This window comes from Hipposideros armiger, unplaced genomic scaffold, assembly GCF_001890085.2.
Source record: "Hipposideros armiger isolate ML-2016 unplaced genomic scaffold, ASM189008v1 scaffold_796, whole genome shotgun sequence".
Taxonomy (NCBI): domain Eukaryota; kingdom Metazoa; phylum Chordata; class Mammalia; order Chiroptera; family Hipposideridae; genus Hipposideros; species Hipposideros armiger.
The window spans coordinates 82,943-101,466 of record NW_017732146.1 but is presented as its reverse complement, the minus strand read 5'-3'; the positions used below and the strand labels follow the sequence as shown (position 1 = coordinate 101,466).

At 39.1% G+C, this 18,524-nt stretch overlaps 1 long non-coding RNA gene across 1 annotated transcript in view; it reads right to left on the bottom strand.

Moving 5' to 3' along the window:
• Window positions 1-18,318, bottom strand: part of LOC109374145 (uncharacterized) — a 75,341-nt gene extending 57,023 nt beyond the window's left edge. The window contains exon 1 of the long non-coding RNA XR_002122346.1: window positions 18,161-18,318. This is a non-coding gene — a long non-coding RNA (uncharacterized LOC109374145). The remainder of the gene's footprint in view (window positions 1-18,160) is intronic.
• Between the last annotated feature and the right edge of the window lie 206 nt (window positions 18,319-18,524).

The window sequence follows — 18,524 nt, the reverse complement described above, 5'->3', positions numbered from 1 at the left end:
TCTGCCAGCTGTAGAATTATTCAAACAAACTAATCTTATCCTCCTATGAGGAAACAGGGGACACCTCCTCCTCTTGATACTACAAAGCCTGGCTCCCACAGTCCATGGCAGTTCCACCTGTTTCTGAGTGCAACCCCCTGTGGCCCTGTATGGTGTGCACTGCCCTCCTTTCTCCATCCGTGAGGCTATGGTACTGATAAACTGCTGTCAGTCTCATCTGTCAAGTGTCAGCTATCCTCTTAACCCTAGGGCAGGAATCCCTCCCTCACCTACCGGAGGTAAATTAAAACATGAAATCATACAGTGTGTATTCCAGTGACAAGGAAAACAACCAAATATGAATAACAGAAAAATCTAAGACCCAGAAGCTAAACAACAGGCTTCTAAATAATCCCGATGTGTGAAAGAAAATCTCAAGGGAAATAAACAAGTCTTGATGAGTGATCAAAGGTGAGAGAAAAATAGAGGGAAGAATGATGAAGTTGAGGATGATGTGAAGGTGAGGTGATAAGAGATAGGCAGGCTAGCCATCACTTTATATCACTTTAAGAGACTAAGGCAGATGTATGGATTCCATCAAGTTGTTAACCACCTGGGAAAGGAGAAGCAGATAAGGCTGATAGGTGGAAGATGGAAAGAGAAAGTTGAAGCTAAACTATGGGAGTGCTGACCAGAATGAGCAGACCCAGACAAATTATCTTCCCAGGATGCAGCAAGGAGGTCATGGAGGAAGGTGGGAAAGGGCTGAGGTTGATGCTGTGATACTGAAGACTTCCTTTTTTCCCACTGACTCCTGGTCTCCTGTTTAGCCTTTTTAGTGGGGCTGCTGACAAGGAACATGGACCTTTTAAGTGCAATAATAATGTGATGAAAATTTCTGCCAATGGCTCTGCTCTGAGCAACCAGAAGTTCTTATTAGATTTTCTTTACCTTTGTCTTTTATCTGCCCAGAGTTGGCAGACATTTTGTAATTATAACTACAAAGATACATGGGTGAGGTTTAAAAATGTTTAATAAATCATTTTTATTATTTTAGGGTTTATTACTTATCTAACCTGACTCTCTATACTTCCATTAAGGAAACCAAGTTCATTTCTGCCCCTAAATTTCTGAAAGTTAGTTTTTTAAATTCCCTAACAGTGTAGCAATGACTAACTTTTATGTCAGTGTGGTGTAATTGAATATCATGCACTATATAAAGCACATACTATATAATACATATATAACTATATGTATAATTATCTATATTTAATATATACGTGTATATATCTAGAAAAATGCACAGCTACTTATGTATGTTTTTTAACTGAAAGGATAATTATTAGAATGCTATTAACATTTATTTCTGGGTTATGGCCCACATGTGAATATTTAAGGGGACAATGTACCCTCAATCACCAAGTACTATACACACAACATCCAAATCAGTTAGTGCAGAAATTCCACAGGCATGCATGCACACACATGTATCAACACACATAATCCATCTACAATTGCCTTTCTAGTTTGCTTATCAACATTTTCATCTGAGAAAAAATAACTTTAAATTTCTGCAAAGTCATGATACACTAGAAAGTCATAAAGTTTCTTACTCAACAACATGTACCATGACTAAAATGTGATCTACGTGATTTGGCATAATTGAGGAAGATTCATATTCTTAAAGAGGATTATTTTGTGACTAACATTTTGTTGTCCTTCCTGTGCCATTCTGGGAAGAGGTAAAATAGTTTCAACCACTTTCCTATAATTACTGTGGGGCCCAATTGTGGTAAAGAGCATGAAAAATGATTGCAGAAAACAATACTCTTCACTAATTCTCCACGTTCACTTTTCTTTTTTACACTGTCTTTTCCCCCTTGTAACATACATGAAGCAGTTTAACACAAAAACACAGCTAAAAACATCTAAGCTGCAGAAAGAAGAGTATGTGAAATGTAGTCAATAAGTAAATACTGTATTTATAAATATACTCACATATAATTTCTATCAATTATAGCATTTTTCCTATTTAATAAGCATTTTGAAAACTACTACTTATTCTTAAATATTTAGAAAGAAGGAAGTGAAAGGAAGATAAAGGAATGTATAGCTTGTACAAATTTGCCATATATAAAAATACTGCTGATATAACAAATACTAAAAAAACAAGTGGAATGCAAAATTGTACAAATATAAAGGAATTGTAAGATCACAGCTTACAATCTAATCATAGCAAATGCATACGCAAATCTAAGCACAATATAGCGGAATGACTAGAAGAAAATAATATCAAAATAGGATTTGTTAGAAGTGAAAATATGAGGGGATATTTTTCTTTAGCCTACTCTTGTTTCTAAGTTTTCTATGCGTTTATCATACTTTTATATCTAATGAAAAAAAAGATTAACTTTTTATAGAGTAAAATAAAATTGACCTTCAGATTTAAACTTTTGAAATTAAAAAAGTCACATTTTCTGTTAAAATTTTATTTGGAGATAGTTTCTTCTAGGAGAGATGTTGAACTTTTCATAAAGAACTTCTGCTGTAAGCTAAGCTAAAATTTTTTATACTCTAAGTTCTGTAACATAAGCAATTTTATATATATGATCCTGTGGTACAGCTGGTTGCTAAGGTATTGAATTACCAGTTTATATAATACTCAGCTAAGGCATTGATTAGAAAAGACGCAAAATCTGGGGAGTGTTTTCTGAGTAAATAAACACATGAATGGATGAATGAATGAATGAGCGAATGAATGAGTGAATAAGAAAGGGGAAGGGGGAGGGGAGGAGAGAGGAGAAAAGGAACGGAACAGAAAGGAAAGGGAAGGGAAAAAAAAGAAACGAAAGGAAAGGAAAAGCAAAGCCCTGTTAAAAAGACAGGTAAGTATTGAGAGGTGAACATGGTAATGATGAGACATTGTTGTATACACAAAACAAAACCATGACAATAGTACAAAGTAATAGCATACAATAATATAAAGAACATAGCCATTAGGGTCAGAAAAATGAGTTCAAATTCCTCTCTGCTCTTTACTTTTATTTTCTACAAGTTATTTATTCCTATTGACCTTAATTTCCTCATCTAAAAATGGTAGATAACTCTAACTACCTCATGATAATGTTTATTTAAAGATCTTTATTAAAAATAGAATTAGTATACAATATTATATTAGTTTCAGGTATAGACAATAGTCATTCAACATTTATATGCCTAAAGAAGTGATCACCATAAGTCCAGCAACATCTGACACCGTACCACGCTATCACAATATTATTGACTATATTCCCCATGCTGTAGGTTACATCCCCATGACTTATTTGCTTTATACCTGGAAATTTGGACACTTTCTGCCTTTCGCCTTCCCCTCCTTTTTAAATTTTCAGTTACAGTTCGCATTCAATATTATTTTATTTTAATTTCATGTGTACAGCACATGGTTAGACATTTATATAATTTAAGAAGTGAACCCCCTGCCTAGTCTAGTACCCACCTAGCACTATACATATTTATTATCATATTACTGACTATTATATATTCCCTATGCTTTACTTTACATCCCCATGATTATTTTGTAACTGCCAATTTGTACTTCTTAATCCCTTCACCTTTTACACCCTGTCCCCTAACCCCCTCCCATCTATCACCCTAGCAAATCTAGTGCCCATCTGACACCATTCATAGTTATTACAATATTGACTATCATTCTTATGCTATACCCTACATCCCCATGCCTACTTTGTAATAACAAATTTGTACTTTTTACTACTTTCCTCCTTTTCACCCACACTCAAACCCCTCCCATCTGGCAACCATCAAAATGTTCTCTGTATCTATGAGTATGTTTCTGTTTCTTTTGTTCTTTAGATTTCATACGTAAGGGAAATCACATTGCACCTGTCTTTTACTGTTTGACATACTCCGTTCAGCACAACATCCTCCAGGTCCATCCATGCTGCTGCAAATGGCAAGAACCCATTCCCTTCCCTGGCTGAGCAATATTCCATTGTATATATGCACCACCTCCTCTTTATCCATTTTTTTCATCAAAGGACACCCAGGTTGCCGTCATATCTTGGCCATGGTAAACAATGCTGCAATGAACATACGGATGCACACATTTCCTCAAAGTAGCGTTTTGGGTTTCTTCAGATAAATAGCAGGAAGTAAGATTACTGGATCTTTCATTGTCTCATGTTATAGCCTTTGTTTTAAAGTCTGTTTTGTCTAGTATAAGTATTGCTACTCCAGCTTTGTTTGTTTTTTTGTTTGTTTGTTCATTTTTCAATTCTACTTTCATGACATATCTTTTTCTATCCCTTTACTTTCAGTGTGTGTGTGTCTTTCAATCTGAATTGAGTCACTTATAGGCATCATGTGTAAGGGTTTTGTTTTCTTATCCATTCAGCCACCCCATGCTGATTGGAGCATTTAATCACTTACATTGAAAGCAATTATTGATAGTATGTAGTTACTGCCATTTTATTATTCATATTTTTTTATCTTTTTTGTCTTAAAGAAGTCCCTCTAACATTCTTTGCAATACTGGTTTGGTGGTGATAAACTCCTTAGCTTTTTCTTGCCTGGGAAGCTCTTTACTTATCCTTTGATTTTAAATGATAACCTTGCTGAGTGGGTCCTTGGTTGTAGGTCCTTGTTTTTCATCACTTTGAATACTTTGCCAATCCGTTCTGGCCTGCAAAGTTTCTGTTCAGAAATCAGCTGACACTCTTATGGGGGCTCCCTTATAAGTTACTAGTTGTTGCCTTTCTGTTGGTACTTTTAGGGTTCTCTCTTTGACTTTAACCTTTGTCATTTTAATTATAATGTGCCTTGGTGTGCGCCTGTTTGGGTTCATCTTGTTTGGGACTCTGTGCTCCCTGGATTTGTGTGTCTATTTCTTTTACCAGGTTAGGAAAGTTTTCAGTCATTATTTCTTCAGATGGGTTCTTAAAACTTTGGTTTCTTTCTTCTCCTTCTGGTACCCCTATGATGTGAATGTTACATTTGATGTTATCCCAGAGGTCTCTTAAACTCTCCTCATTTTTTTGGATTTTTTTTTCTTTTTGCTGTTCCAGTTGGGTGTTTTCTGCTTCCTTGTCTTCCAAATTGCTGATTTTATCCTCTGATTCATCTAGTCTGCTGATGATTCCTTCTAGCACATTCTTCATTCAGTTATTGTATTTTTCACTTATGACTGGTTCTTTTTCATGGTTTCTATGTCTTTTTTTATGCTTGCTATCTCTCTATTGAAGTCTTCACTAAGTTCATTGAGCATCATTATAACCATTGCTTTGTACTGTCTCTGGTAGGTTGCTTGCCTCCATTTTGTTTAGTTCTTTTTCTGGAGTTTTCTCCTGTTCTTTCATTTGGGATGTATATCTTTATTTCCTCATTGTGGCTGCCTCTCTGTGTTTGTTTCTATGTATTAGGTAGATCTGCTATGTTCCCCCATCTTGGCCGGGTAGCCTTATGTAGTAGGTGCCTTGTGGGACTCTGGCACATTCTCCCTGGTCACCTGTTCTGGGTGCCTCAGGAGTGTCCCTTGTGTGGGTTGTGTGTGCTCTCCTGTGATAGTTGAGCTTTTATTGTTATTGGCACATCAGTGGGTGGGATTGACCCAAAGCTGATTGGCTGTGGGGTTTGGCCATGTCTACAGCTTACAGGATACTCTGCAGGGGGCTTACCCACTGAATGAGATTCACCGCAGTGGGCTCTGGGGCCTTTTGAGACCACCCTTTGTGTGTGCCACTTGTGTGGCTAATTGGGCAGTACTCTGCTGTGGTCTGAAGACAACTTCTAAGTATGTTGGTTCTGGGGCCTCTTGGGGAGACTCTGGTATAGGCCCAGGTCACCCACGGCCTGTGACCAGCTGAGGACTACCTGGTAGGAGCTACAAAGTGATCCACAATTGTTTGCTGCTTGTGCTAAATTTGGAGGCACATGGGAGAAGCCACACTACGAACCAAGGATTCCTGCCACCAATACCGGGTCTAGGGTAGCTCCACAAAAAGCCAGGACACCCTAAGGGCCTGCTGCCACCTACCAGCTCCCTTAAGGTTCAGCTGCTGATAGAGCTTCATACACTATGCAAGTTGGGTGAGTCAGGATCTCAGGGAGTCATTAGAGTGGGAAAAGTTGTGGTTACCAGATTAATGTGAATTCTGTTTTGGTGCTAGTGCTGAGCCTGGAGCTACCATGTTTCTCCAAAAATAAGATCTCGCTGGAGAATAAGCTGTAGCATGATTCCTCCAGGATATGGAGGGCATACACCCCTCACATGAGGGTTTTATGATGTGTTTCAGGGATAAGGGTGCTTTTCCCACAAACTCCTTCAGCTTAAAATATTCAGTATGCCAAGGAGCCATATTTTGGCACTTAAAATCATGCTACAGGTTATTCTCCAGCTAGGTCTCATTTTCAGAGAAACAGGATACTCAGCAAAAGTCTCAGAGCACACCCAGGCCAGTACTGCCCATTTGGGGCCTGCGAGATTCAGACTATTTTCCAAGAAAGAATGAAATGTGGACGGGGCTGTTTGTTCACGGAGAAAGTGCCTCTGGTGTTGGGGAAGGTGAGTCAGCAGAGTGGATCAACAGAGCTCACCAGGCTAATCAGATTTAGATTTGGCCGTGGTGGAGGTGGTCTCAATTCAGGAAAGATAGCGCCTGGTTGTCAGCTGAGTGGGAGGAGGACCTCACACAAGGAAAATGCCGACTGCCCTCCATCTTTCCCCTGAAGCTACACACCTCAGTCTGCCCCTTCTTATGCCTCCAATGTCCCCTGCGTCACTGTCCCTCCACTGAAACTCAAGGTGAGTGCCTTTGAGTGAGTGAGTCTGTGCGCAGGCCCTTTAAGAGGACATCTGTGTTTTCCAAGCCTTCCATCCCTTCTGAATGGTCAGAATCCCCACTGTTTTTCATAGCCAGATGTTGTGAGGGCTCCTCTTCCAGCACCAGTACTCCAGGATGGGGAGCCTGGTGTGAGGGGCTGGGGTCCCCCTCTCCTTCATGAGGAACCTCTGTGGCCAAAATATCTCTCTCAGTGTTCAACTACCACACATAATTGTGTGACCAGCCCGTTTAGCATTTCTGCCCCTCCTACCACTGAGACAGACTTCTGACTTTAAACTAAAATCTTACTACTGGTTCAGTATTGGAAATTTTACAATGTATAAGACTTAAGAAATATGTTTTTTTATTGTTGGAACAGTTGAAATACATGCACTTTAAAACAAAATTAAACATGTCAAATTTATAAATGCAATGTAATGTGTTTGAAAGTTTAAATGTTTTAGCTAAATCTGTAAATATAACCAAAATGTATTCGAAAATCACTTCAAAGTAACAGATAAAGTTTGCTCAATGTATAAATAGAATAACATTTGTAAACTGAATTTAAAATCCAGGAATTGCATAAAAATTTTCTTTTAAGTTTGTCAAAAAGCTCATATCAATAGGAAGAAATTTACTCCCAAAATATTTTTCAAGGAGTATTCTCGTTCATAGATGAGGAGTGAAGGTAGCTAGCTTTCCAATAGATTTCTGAAAGTTCACCTCAAAAAATATCAACCCAACCTTCAACCAGGCTATCTTTTAAAGTACATGTGTCTATATTTAATAAGCAAATATTCCAGGACTGTTTCAATAGTGTAACAATATAGCTAACCTCAAAATCATTGCTACTCAATGTTATCAAAAATTTAGGAAGAGACATAATATTTCCTGAAGGCTGCCTGATGTATTGGGTTGTCAGAAAACTCATGACGCATGCTTGCAACAGATGGCACTAGTTCATTTTTGGAAATACTAGAGTCATTCGCATCTATGTTATTGCTATGTCACTTGACAGCTGACAGTTCCAGCTTCATTCTAAAAAAAATGAGTGATTTGGTTGAGTTTTGGAGATTTTACAACAAGTTGAAGATGGAAGACTGAACTGTGCATTTTTGCCATATTTTACTCTTTTACTTCCATAAAGGGAAGAAGCTGGGATACATAAGAAAGCTCGATATTTGGATTCCGCATGAACTCAAAGAAATTCATTTGATGACGCATATAAACATCTGCAATATGCTTATTAAATGTGAGGAAAACGATCCTTTTTTGAAGCAACTGATAACTGGTAATGAGAAGTGGACTGTTTACAACAATGTGGTGCGCAAACGGTCTTGATCCTGACATGATGATTCACCTCAAACGACATCATCAAAAGCAGACATTCAGGGCCGGCCGAGTGGCGCGATGGTTAAGAACTCGCTTGGGATGCCAGAGGGCCCCGGTTCGGATCCCACATATGAGGGCCAGTAACACTGCCCTCCACAGCTAAGATGCTGAACAACAGCTCAACCTGGAGCTGGGCTGCCTGAGTCGCCGGTGACGGCGTGGGCTGCAGTCCCTGTGGCAGTGGATTGCCATGGGCTACCGTGTGTGGCCAGCAGCCAGCGTGAGCGGCCAGCAGCCGCAGTGAGCGGCCGTCCAGAAGCCGGCGACTGATCTGCCTCGCCAGAGAAGAGCGCAATGATGGTGCCAACTTGGGCCAGTGAAGCAACATCCTCCACAACTAGATTGAAGAACAAAACGACAGCAACTTGTCTGTTCCCCTTTCCCCAATTCCCCAGCACTGTTCCCATCCCCCCAATTCCCCAATAAAAAAATCTTAAAAAAAAAAAAAAGCAGACATTCATCAGAGGAAGGTTATGCTCTCAGTGTGGTGGGATTTTAAAGGTGTCATGCTTTTTGAGCTCCTACCAAGGAACCAAACAATTTGAATGTGTACTGTCAGCAATTGGACAGTTTGAACAAATCCATCATCCAGAAACGTCCAGAGCTTGTTAAATGTAAAGGAGTTGTGTTCCATCACAACAGTGTGAGACCACACACAGGTTTGATCACCCGTCAAAAATTATTGGAGCTTGGATGGGATGTGTTGCCACACCTACCATACTCGCCTGACCTTGAACCATCAGACTTCCACTTGTTTCCCTCTCTTCCAAACTCCTTGCATGGTATAATGTTTGATTCAGATGAGGCTGTAAATCAGCACCTTGTTAAGTTTTTCACAAATAAAGACTGGTCCTTGTATGAACGAGGAATTATGAAGCTCACGGAAAGATGGCAAAAGGTTATCGAACAAAATGGGCAATGAATTATTGATTGATCTTTGTTCTTTATATAAATAAATGACCTTTGAAAAACAGACAAAATACATCATGACTTTTCCAACAACCCAATATAAGCAGTCCATTGTCTTCTAAGTAACTAATACATTCTCCAGGATTAAACCAGTCCTTCAGAAGGGTGGAATTCATTCTTCTTGCCTTTCAGTTATCATGATAGAACTTCTTTTAATAGATACTTTCTTGAGATTATGGACCCACCTGCTTATATGTGCATTGTGAGAAACAAATCTCTGAAATTTGGTGTTGGACATACTTTCTTGATGTAACTAGGACCCAGCTTAACAAAGTATTTTAGCTGAGGACCCATGTAAGGAAATTCTTTGGGGACATATAGTACTAGGAAATCTGTGTCTTGATTTTTTTTTATTATTATTATTGGGGAATTGGGGGGATGGGAACAGCGCTGGGGAATTGGGGGAAGGGGAACAGACAAGTTGCTGTCATTTTATTCTTTAGCTGTAGACGGCAGTGTCACTGGCCCTCATATCTGGGATCCGAACCGGGGCCCTCTGGCGTCCCAAGCCAGTTCTTAACCATCGGGCCACTCGGCTGGCCCTTGATTTTTTTAAGTATTGATGAATCAGGTAAATAATCACATCTCTCTTTGTGTGGGCTGCTAGAAAGTTCAGAGCCATATTTATGGTCTTCTAAAAGATGCGAATCTTTGTGGCTCCTCCTATTGATTGACCACTCCTTTGATTTTTTTTTTATTGTGGTAAAATTGGTATACAACATTATATATATATTTCAGGTGTATGACATTACAATTTGATATTTGTATACAGTACATAGTAATCATCATTGTAAGTCTAGCTACCATCCATCACCATACACTTGATCCCTTTACCCATTTCTCCCTCTCTTCAACCCCCTTTCCTTCTGGTAACCACCAATCTGTTCTCTGTGTCTGTGAATTTGTTTTGGGGTTGTTTTCTGTTTGTTAATTTTTTTTTTATTCTACTTGAATTTACTTTCCTTATGCTTACTTTTATGTCACTAGATCACTTTCATTTATTTTTATTTTGTTATGTTTTAATGTATTAATAGGCATAAACAATTACATACTTTGTAAGTCTCTCTCTCTCAATAATTTTTAAAACAAATAATAGAATTCAACAAATAGCTCCTAACTGTAGAGTTAATCAGCAAAAGGAAAAATTTAAAACCAAACAGAAGCAATGCAGACAGAGGGCCCAAAATGACAGCAAAAGTGGATGAAAAAAAATCATAATTTAGGAAGATGCATTGTTTTGAATTGTCTTCTGGAAACAGTTGGACATTGGGAGGTTGAGAAAACAGGGAATATGCAGGAATTCTATAAACTTCTTTGACACAATAACTGCTTTTCGCTATTCTGTGCATATTTCAATGTTTCAGAATGTCAACAGAAATGCCAATTTATATTTTCTGGGTTTTGATGAACAGGAAACCTTTAGTTATTATGAGTTCTAGCTCTTGTTAAATTAAAATTAAATCCCACATTTGCTGAGGGTGTTCAAACCAAGTTACAGTGATGAGCTGTCAGCCCATAATCCTTTGTTTCAGTCCTCACCTTTTTTGTGAAGCAAAAATTTTGTAGTAGTTCTTGCTCTTTAAATTCTCAGAGCTGTTATGATGTGTCCTAAAGCTCAATGAACATCAGTGAACATTACTGTTAGTGGACAGTCAAGGTTTATGGTCACCAAGTAGAGCACATACACGGTGCACGCTCTCTGCTAAACAGACTTTCCTCTGGAAAATCACTCCCCTCCCCCATCAGTCCCTGTGCTTCCAGATGGAATTAAGTCCTCTCCCAGCTCCAGCAATGGATCTCATTGGCCTTCGGGCCAATAAACAAATCTCAAGCCCTGGCCTTAATGGTTAGTTCAATTACACAGCCGGTAATGTATTTTGGTAAGCCTACTGGGGAAAGACAGAAAGCCAAACTGCCTCTCTTTTCCACTAGATTTAATGGTATGAGGATTTAACACTTGTAGCTGCTTCAGCCACCTGGATCTACTGAGAGCGGCACTCACCGCCTGGCTTAAGGCTAGCACAAAGGAGAGAGAGCCATAGGAGGGAGCAAAATGGGTCTTAAAAGCAGATAATGCCTGAAGCTACCCTTGTCCATTAGCCTTCCCAGTAACTGAGTAAATACACTTGTTTTTACTTAAGCCAGTTTTGAATAGGTGTTTCATCAACTGAAAATATCCCGAGTTATGTTTAATTTTGTCTTTCTGCCTGCCATTGGCAAATAAAACAAAAGTTTATTTTCTGTTTCTCTGTATCTCTTCTAATCACTCTACATGTACCATATTTATTTGCATTATTTCCTGTGTTCTTATATCCTTTACCCTTTCAATATTTGAGCTATATATGATTTTCCTCCCCTCTCTACATAATTCTTCCCTGACAGTGAGATTCAGGCAGTTATTTGAAGGTTACTAAGAACAGGTGAGAATTTATACATGAGCCAGTTTGCTGAAAACAAAAGAAAGCATGCTGAAATCTTTTCACATTTCTTAAATTTCTCTTACCAAGTCTTTGGAAAGTCTACTACGTGGAGAACCATCCCGGCTACAGCAGGCCTAGACCTTACAGTTCATTCAGTGTTTGCAAAGTGTGGATCAGGTTTCCTTTACAACAGAATTGTTGGGTGTATGTTACAAAAAGCACATGACCGAGCTTCCTTCCAGCCTTGAAATCCTGTTCTCTAGGAGTTTGACCTGGTAATCCCAATAAGCAACTCAGGTGATTCATATGCATAGTAACGTTTGAAAACTCCTGCTCTAGATTTATCCTGTCACCAAGTGGCAACAAGAAAATTACCTATGTTATCATTTTATATCGCTGTGAAAAGTCTGTTCTCGTAATTTATGGGTAATGTAAGCTGCTTTTAAATATAAAAGTTATATAAGTAATTATAGTAATGGGAGGATTTTAATGGTTGGATTGAATGAGACACAGAGAAAACTAAAAGCATTTCAAAAATACTTTGTATCTAAGCATTCCTATTGAATGTCTTCTTTATCTAAATCAGTTCTTTATTTTGACTTCAGGTCAGCCTTTTAAAACGCAGCTGCCAGCTGCGTAGGCCACACTCCAGAACAGTGAATTCAGAATGTCTGAGGGTGGGACCTAGACGTGGGTATTAGGCCTATGGATTTCCATGGGTATGAGTTGGCTAGACAAACACCATCAAGAAGATTATTTTCAGTATTATAGAGGCAAAGCCAATTAATAAGAAGACACTGGGGGCCGGCCGAGTGGCGCGATGGTTAAGAACTCGCTTGGGATGCCAGAGGGCCCCGGTTCGGATCCCACATATGAGGGCCAGTGACACTGCCCTCTACAGCTAAGATGCTGAACAACAGCTCAACCTGGAGCTGGGCTGCCGTGAGTCGCTGGCGACGGCGTGGGCTACAGTCCCTGTGGCAGTGGGTTGCCATGGGCTACCGTGTGTGGCCAGCAGCCAGCGTGAGCGGCCAGCAGCCTCAGTGAGTGGCCGTCCAGAAGCCGGCGACTGATCTGCCTCGCCAGAGAAGAGCGCATTGATGGTGCCAACTTGGGCCAGTGAAGCAACATCCTCCACAACTAGACTGAAGAACAAAAAACGACAGCAACTTGTCTGTTCCCCCTCCCCAATTCCCCAGCTCTGTTCCCATCCTCCCAATTCCCCAATAAAAAAAATCTTTAAAAAAAAAAAAAAAGAAGACACTGGATCTGAAAATAACATAAAAGAGGAGATAAATCTATTGAATTGAAAATCCAGGTCTACGTCCTTTACTGTAATCCCTACCATCATCTCTAAAATATCTCTTTACGCCAATATACTTTTTCAAATCCTGTTTTTTCTGAGACTCTTAAGGCAGCTTTCATAGATAATTAATATACCCTAATTCCCCAAGGTCATAATCATACCAGAAATAGATTTCATATTTTCATTGAATTACTATACCTTCATCCAATTATATTCATATCACAGAAATACGTATTTTTAAATTTCACTACACCCACCCAAGCAGACAAAAATCAGTGGAAAAGAACCAGCTTTTCCAAATCTACTACAGGAGGCTGAGAGTGTTGGATAAGATTCCTGTCAAGGACCTAATGGCCTTAATGAGCTCAGCAATGTAAAACAACTAGGCACAGAATGCACAAGTAATTCCTTTTTCCTGGTGTCAGAATGTAACAGCATTATAGCTGAGCTGTGGCTGGATTAACTGATTCAGAGTGATTCCTGTTGAGCAATTGTCTTCTCTAAAAAACACCGGTGCAATCTGCTAGCAACTGTCACTTTATATCACGTATGAATTATGCTGTATAATGGGTTCAGGTGCTTATATAAATTGACTGTCATAAAATCCTTTGTGTGATAATGCAACGAAATCATCTCATTCAGACAATGAAAACAAAGGAGCAGGGCAGTGACAAGAGAATCAAGATGATAACCTCCACACTGCTGACAAGAAAGCAATGGCTAAAAACTACTACTAATTTATTGTTCACTCAGCTCAGTAATTAGCAACCCCCAAAAAATTTTATGAAGATATTATAAGAAAAGACATGATAGAAAACTCTCATGTGCTATTGGTGTGAATTGATTACAACCAATTGTCAATGTTTATCAAAATATGTATCAAGATGGAGTATTGTATATACCCTTTAACCCACTAGTTTCCACTTTTAGGAATTTACCCAAAGTTGATAATACCACAGGCACAGAAAGTTATATGCACAAGATTTTTCACTACAGCATTGTTTAGAGTAGTAAAAATTGTGAAACAATGTAAATGTTTATAACAAAGGGTTGTGTATAAGACATGTATATAATGATATTATGAAAACATTCAAAATGATTAATATCTATAAATTTATTGACATGGAAAGATGTCCAATACTGACTGCAAATAAAATTTATAAAACAGTATAAATAGTTATGCTACATTTATGTAAAATAACATGCATACATCTACGTGTGTATATAAAATAGAGAAATGTCTGAAAGAATGTTCATTAAAAGTTTAATAATAATAGTTTTCTTAATGGCAGAATCTAGGATGATTTTTACTTTCTTTATTGTGCTTTTCCATGTGGCTTGAATTTTTACAAGAAACATTCAGCAATTTTACAAAAATAGTAAAGCTATTTAAAAAGAAAAGAATATGATAGGAAACTATATGTGAGTACAAATGAGGCTGAGGAATTTGAAAGGGTTCTGATGATTATACCTCTGTTCAGAGATGATGATAATAATGATGATGGGTGAATTGCATAATAGTCTCATATGATAACAAAAACATTAATTTACAATTTATTGAAAGTGGCAATATGTGCTCAGCACCATAAAAACAATAGTAATAAGTGGAGTTGAAACTGAAATTAAATAAACGAGCACAAAAGCACTTGCGAGCAGATCACATTGGGGAGATTAAGGCCATTTTTGTGAGGGAAATAACACAGGACATCTGAGCACTGCAGAGCACTGAGCACGATTTAACACAATTTAGGAGAGTTTATCTTGGCCTAGGAAAAGCTTTCTAGAGGAAATGAATGTGAGAGGTGAATTTAAAAGTGTGAGGCAGACAGCCTGCTGGAGAGGAAGTCAAATAGTATATTTCACAGAGCCCAAAGGAAGGAAGAAGAATATTTTTGCCTCGGGATTTCCAAAAAAATAAATGTGAAATGCGTCTCTATTCTGTGGTTTCTGCCAGAGTCTGCAGCCGGGCTCTGTCAGGCAGTCATACTTCCTTTAAGATGCCTTGGCAGGTTCAGAAAAATCACATAAGATGCTCCTTTGGGAAGCCCGTGTTATCTCTCTTCTGACCACAAAGATATTACTGAATGCACAGCCGAAGAACTAAAGGAATGTTTTGCATCACAGTGTAACAGTCTTACAAGGAAGCTCAGTCTGTATGGATTTTAATGGTGTTGTTTTGAGACATCAAGCAATTCTCCCCCAGATAATCCTCAGCCAATTCTCAGCTAGAACGTGAAATGTCTTTAAACAGTCATTTCTTTTTGTTCATGTTATTGCATCTCTGGACAAGGGTCAACAAAATAGCTCTTAACAGCCAGTACTGATGTATTATGAGTATAGTTTCCATTATCAGAAACTAGAATATCCAAAGACTGGATATAATTAAGATTTCTTCATGGAGTTGGATAATAATAGCCAATCCTTTGGGTGCTACCTGGCTAGGCCTGTCGGGGAACTATAATGGCAGGTAGGCAGGTACAACCAAGACTGTTCTTATAAAATACATAATGTTTTAATACAGAAAACATAGTTTTTAATTTAGTATGTATATAAGCAAGTTTGTTCAAACGTAAAAAATAAACAACCTACATTAGCAACTCATAACTGGGTACAATGCTCATCACGGTTTGTAGGTGTTTATTTTGTATATTATTATAGTTGATTATTTATTCTCTAGCTTCTCCTCCAGTTAATAAGTTCCCTGAGGGTTAGATCACTTCCGTTTTGCTCACCTCTGTACTCACAGCAGTACCTGGCCCAATGCCTGGCACACAGTAAATGTTCAATAATATTCAATGAGTCATAGCAGAATAAATGGAACCCTAGGCAAAGACCAAACACTCAGGGAGCAGAGGGAGTTGAAAGAAAGAATTTGGTGGAAAGAGAGGTCCCAAAGTGGAATAACCAATTTTGTCTTGAGTTCGAACTACTTTATAGAAATCTCTATCATCCTGATCTTTTAAAGATTATGGTGACTTTTTCTTCCTGTATTCCTTCTGGTTTTTTATGGTATGCAGCTTTGAGACAACAATTAAACTTCTCCTCCAAAAAGCCCAGTGGATTAAATTTACAGAGTAGAATTCTAAATAGCCAAGGTTAAAGAAAATATGAGTCTATTCAACAATGGTAGTTCTTAACTTTCCTTTTAGATTTGTATTAGCTGTGTATAATTAAAAATGTATAGGGCCAGCCAAGTAGCTCAGTTGGTTAAGAGCTCACTCAAGAGTGCAAGCTCTGAGCAACAACGGTTCGAGTCCCGCCCGAGCTGAGCTGCTGCTGAGCTGCCAACATGTGGCAGGATGTCTCAGCTAAAACAAACAAACAAATATATATATATATATATATATATATATATATATATATATATATATATATTCCTCTTTCTTTTCTAACTCTCTACCTTCAAATTTTATTACATTAAATATTTAACATTTTATTTTCTGTATCTCAATAATGTAGATATCAAATTTTTGTGCACTTTGAGTCTTTGATCGGTACCAGAAAATAATTATTCCTACCTAGTATACCTTTATTTCCTGCAATGTTATCTGTAAAATGATGCAGGGGTGGTAAGGTAGCTACAGAAGTGTTATCCTTGTCGTTAGAAACCACTCCCCAAAATACAAAGATCCATTTACTTAGCGAGTATTTACTGAGTGCCTGTTATGTGCTGGGACCTGGCTCCTGGCACTGAAAACACAGCTGGGCACTAAACAAAGTCCCTGAGAGTTAACATCCCAATCTGCTTGGAGCTCATTTTCTCAGGGTTGAGGTTTATTTCATATATGTTAAAATATGAAAAATACAGCAATCTCTTAAGTATAGTACAATTGGGGTTTATTTACATTTCCCAATTCAGAGATTAAAACAATAAAACAAGCCCCTGTAATCAGCATTACACACCTAAGCTGTTAGTCATCGTGCTCTGGACAGGAGTCACATTTTTTTAACCCAAAGAAGGATGAGAGCAGCATTTGTAGTTCATCTCCACAACCTCTTAGCAGAGGGTGACTCATGGTGCCCTGTTTCCAAAGCCCATTGTGGAGAAGATGCTGCCAATATTATAGCTCTCAAGGATGCTGTCAGTGGGAGAAACGGAGACCCAGGTAACCGTCCCTCTTTTAAATTCCTCACCTTTACCTGCCAGGTTTATCCTGAGGTCTGTAAAATTGTGAAAAAAGAGCAAATTTTTCTAAGTTTCTCTTATCTGCCCCCTATTCCCACTCATAGCTTTCAACTGGAAAATGGGACTGAAATTAGAAGTACTATCTTACATAGATCCTTTATATTTATGACTTCAATCACCTTAATCCCTGATGTCTAGGTTTGAGTTTTACCAGAAGCAGACCCTAAGGAAAGGCAGGGAGTTGAAGTGGTTTATCTGGGAGGTGATCCCAGGAAACACGGGTAAGGGAGTGAGGAAGTGAGATAGGAAAGGGAGCAGTCAGTGAGTTCTCACTCCCGCTGGTGTGGTGGACTCCTGAGTTAGCCGCCCTGGCGCCCTGATGCTCTGATGGGTGAGGGAGCTAAGATTCCAGCCCTGTGGGCACAGGCCTGCCCTTCCTCACGACAGAAAGTGGGGTCTACTTCTCTCCTCAGACCAGGGCTCACTAGTGACTTGCTTTTATCAGAAGGTGGCACAAGTGAGGCTGGGCAAGGTCTGGAATCGTAAGAGACCCAGAAACCTCCACTTTCACACTCCCTGAGGAATCCAACTGCCATCCTGTAAAGAATCTAGGCTCATCTACTAAATAATGAGACACATGTGGAGAGAAAGAGGCCACTTAGAGGAGTATGCAAGTGCCAGCCATGTGACGGAGGCCTTCTTGGGCCTTGCAGCCCTCTAGCTGCCAGCTGAAGGCAAGTGAGCGAGGATTCCCAGGCCACAAAGAACTGAAGGCTGCCCAGCACTAAGCCCTGCCTGCATTTCTAACCTAGAGAATCATGAAAAATAATTTTTTTTAAAAAAAATTGTTGTTTTACAAAAAGGCTGCTATTCATTTAGGAAGCAGAGCTATCTGATACACCAGGTAGCTCACTGGTTGAGAGTTGCTCCCATGGGGTGTTAATTTCCTGGCACTTCCGGCCAGTTTCACAGGTGAGCAAAAACGGCCTAACTACTCAGAGGACGCCTCAGGAAAGGAAATGCAGGTTCTCTGGCCTGTAGATGTTGGATTCCTGTGTGCTGAGGTGGCAAAGGCACAGGAATGTGAGTGGGACACCAGCAGCCTCTGTTATACCTGGGCACTCTCACTTACCTGATATCGAGGCCTTCTGACAACCCGGCCAGGTCTTTTACCTGTCCTCTGAATCCGGAGGTCTGTTCTTCTGTTGACAAAGCTTTGTCCTTCCAGTTGGCCAACTGTGATGTATGTTCCAAGGCAAATTCTTGCTTCCCCAGAGATTAAAATCTGCCTTTTCCATACACCTGATCCCTTGAAGCTTCTAAGTGGCCCAGTTTCTTTCCTGAAACATTTAAAATTTCTGTGCCAATATTTCTGTGGAGAGAGAGAGAGAGAGAGAAGAGAGAGAAAGAGAGAGAGAGAGAGAGAGAGAGAGAGAGAGAGAGAGAGAGAGAGCAAAGCAACGAATTCCAAAGAAAAGAATATAGTCTTTTTTTTC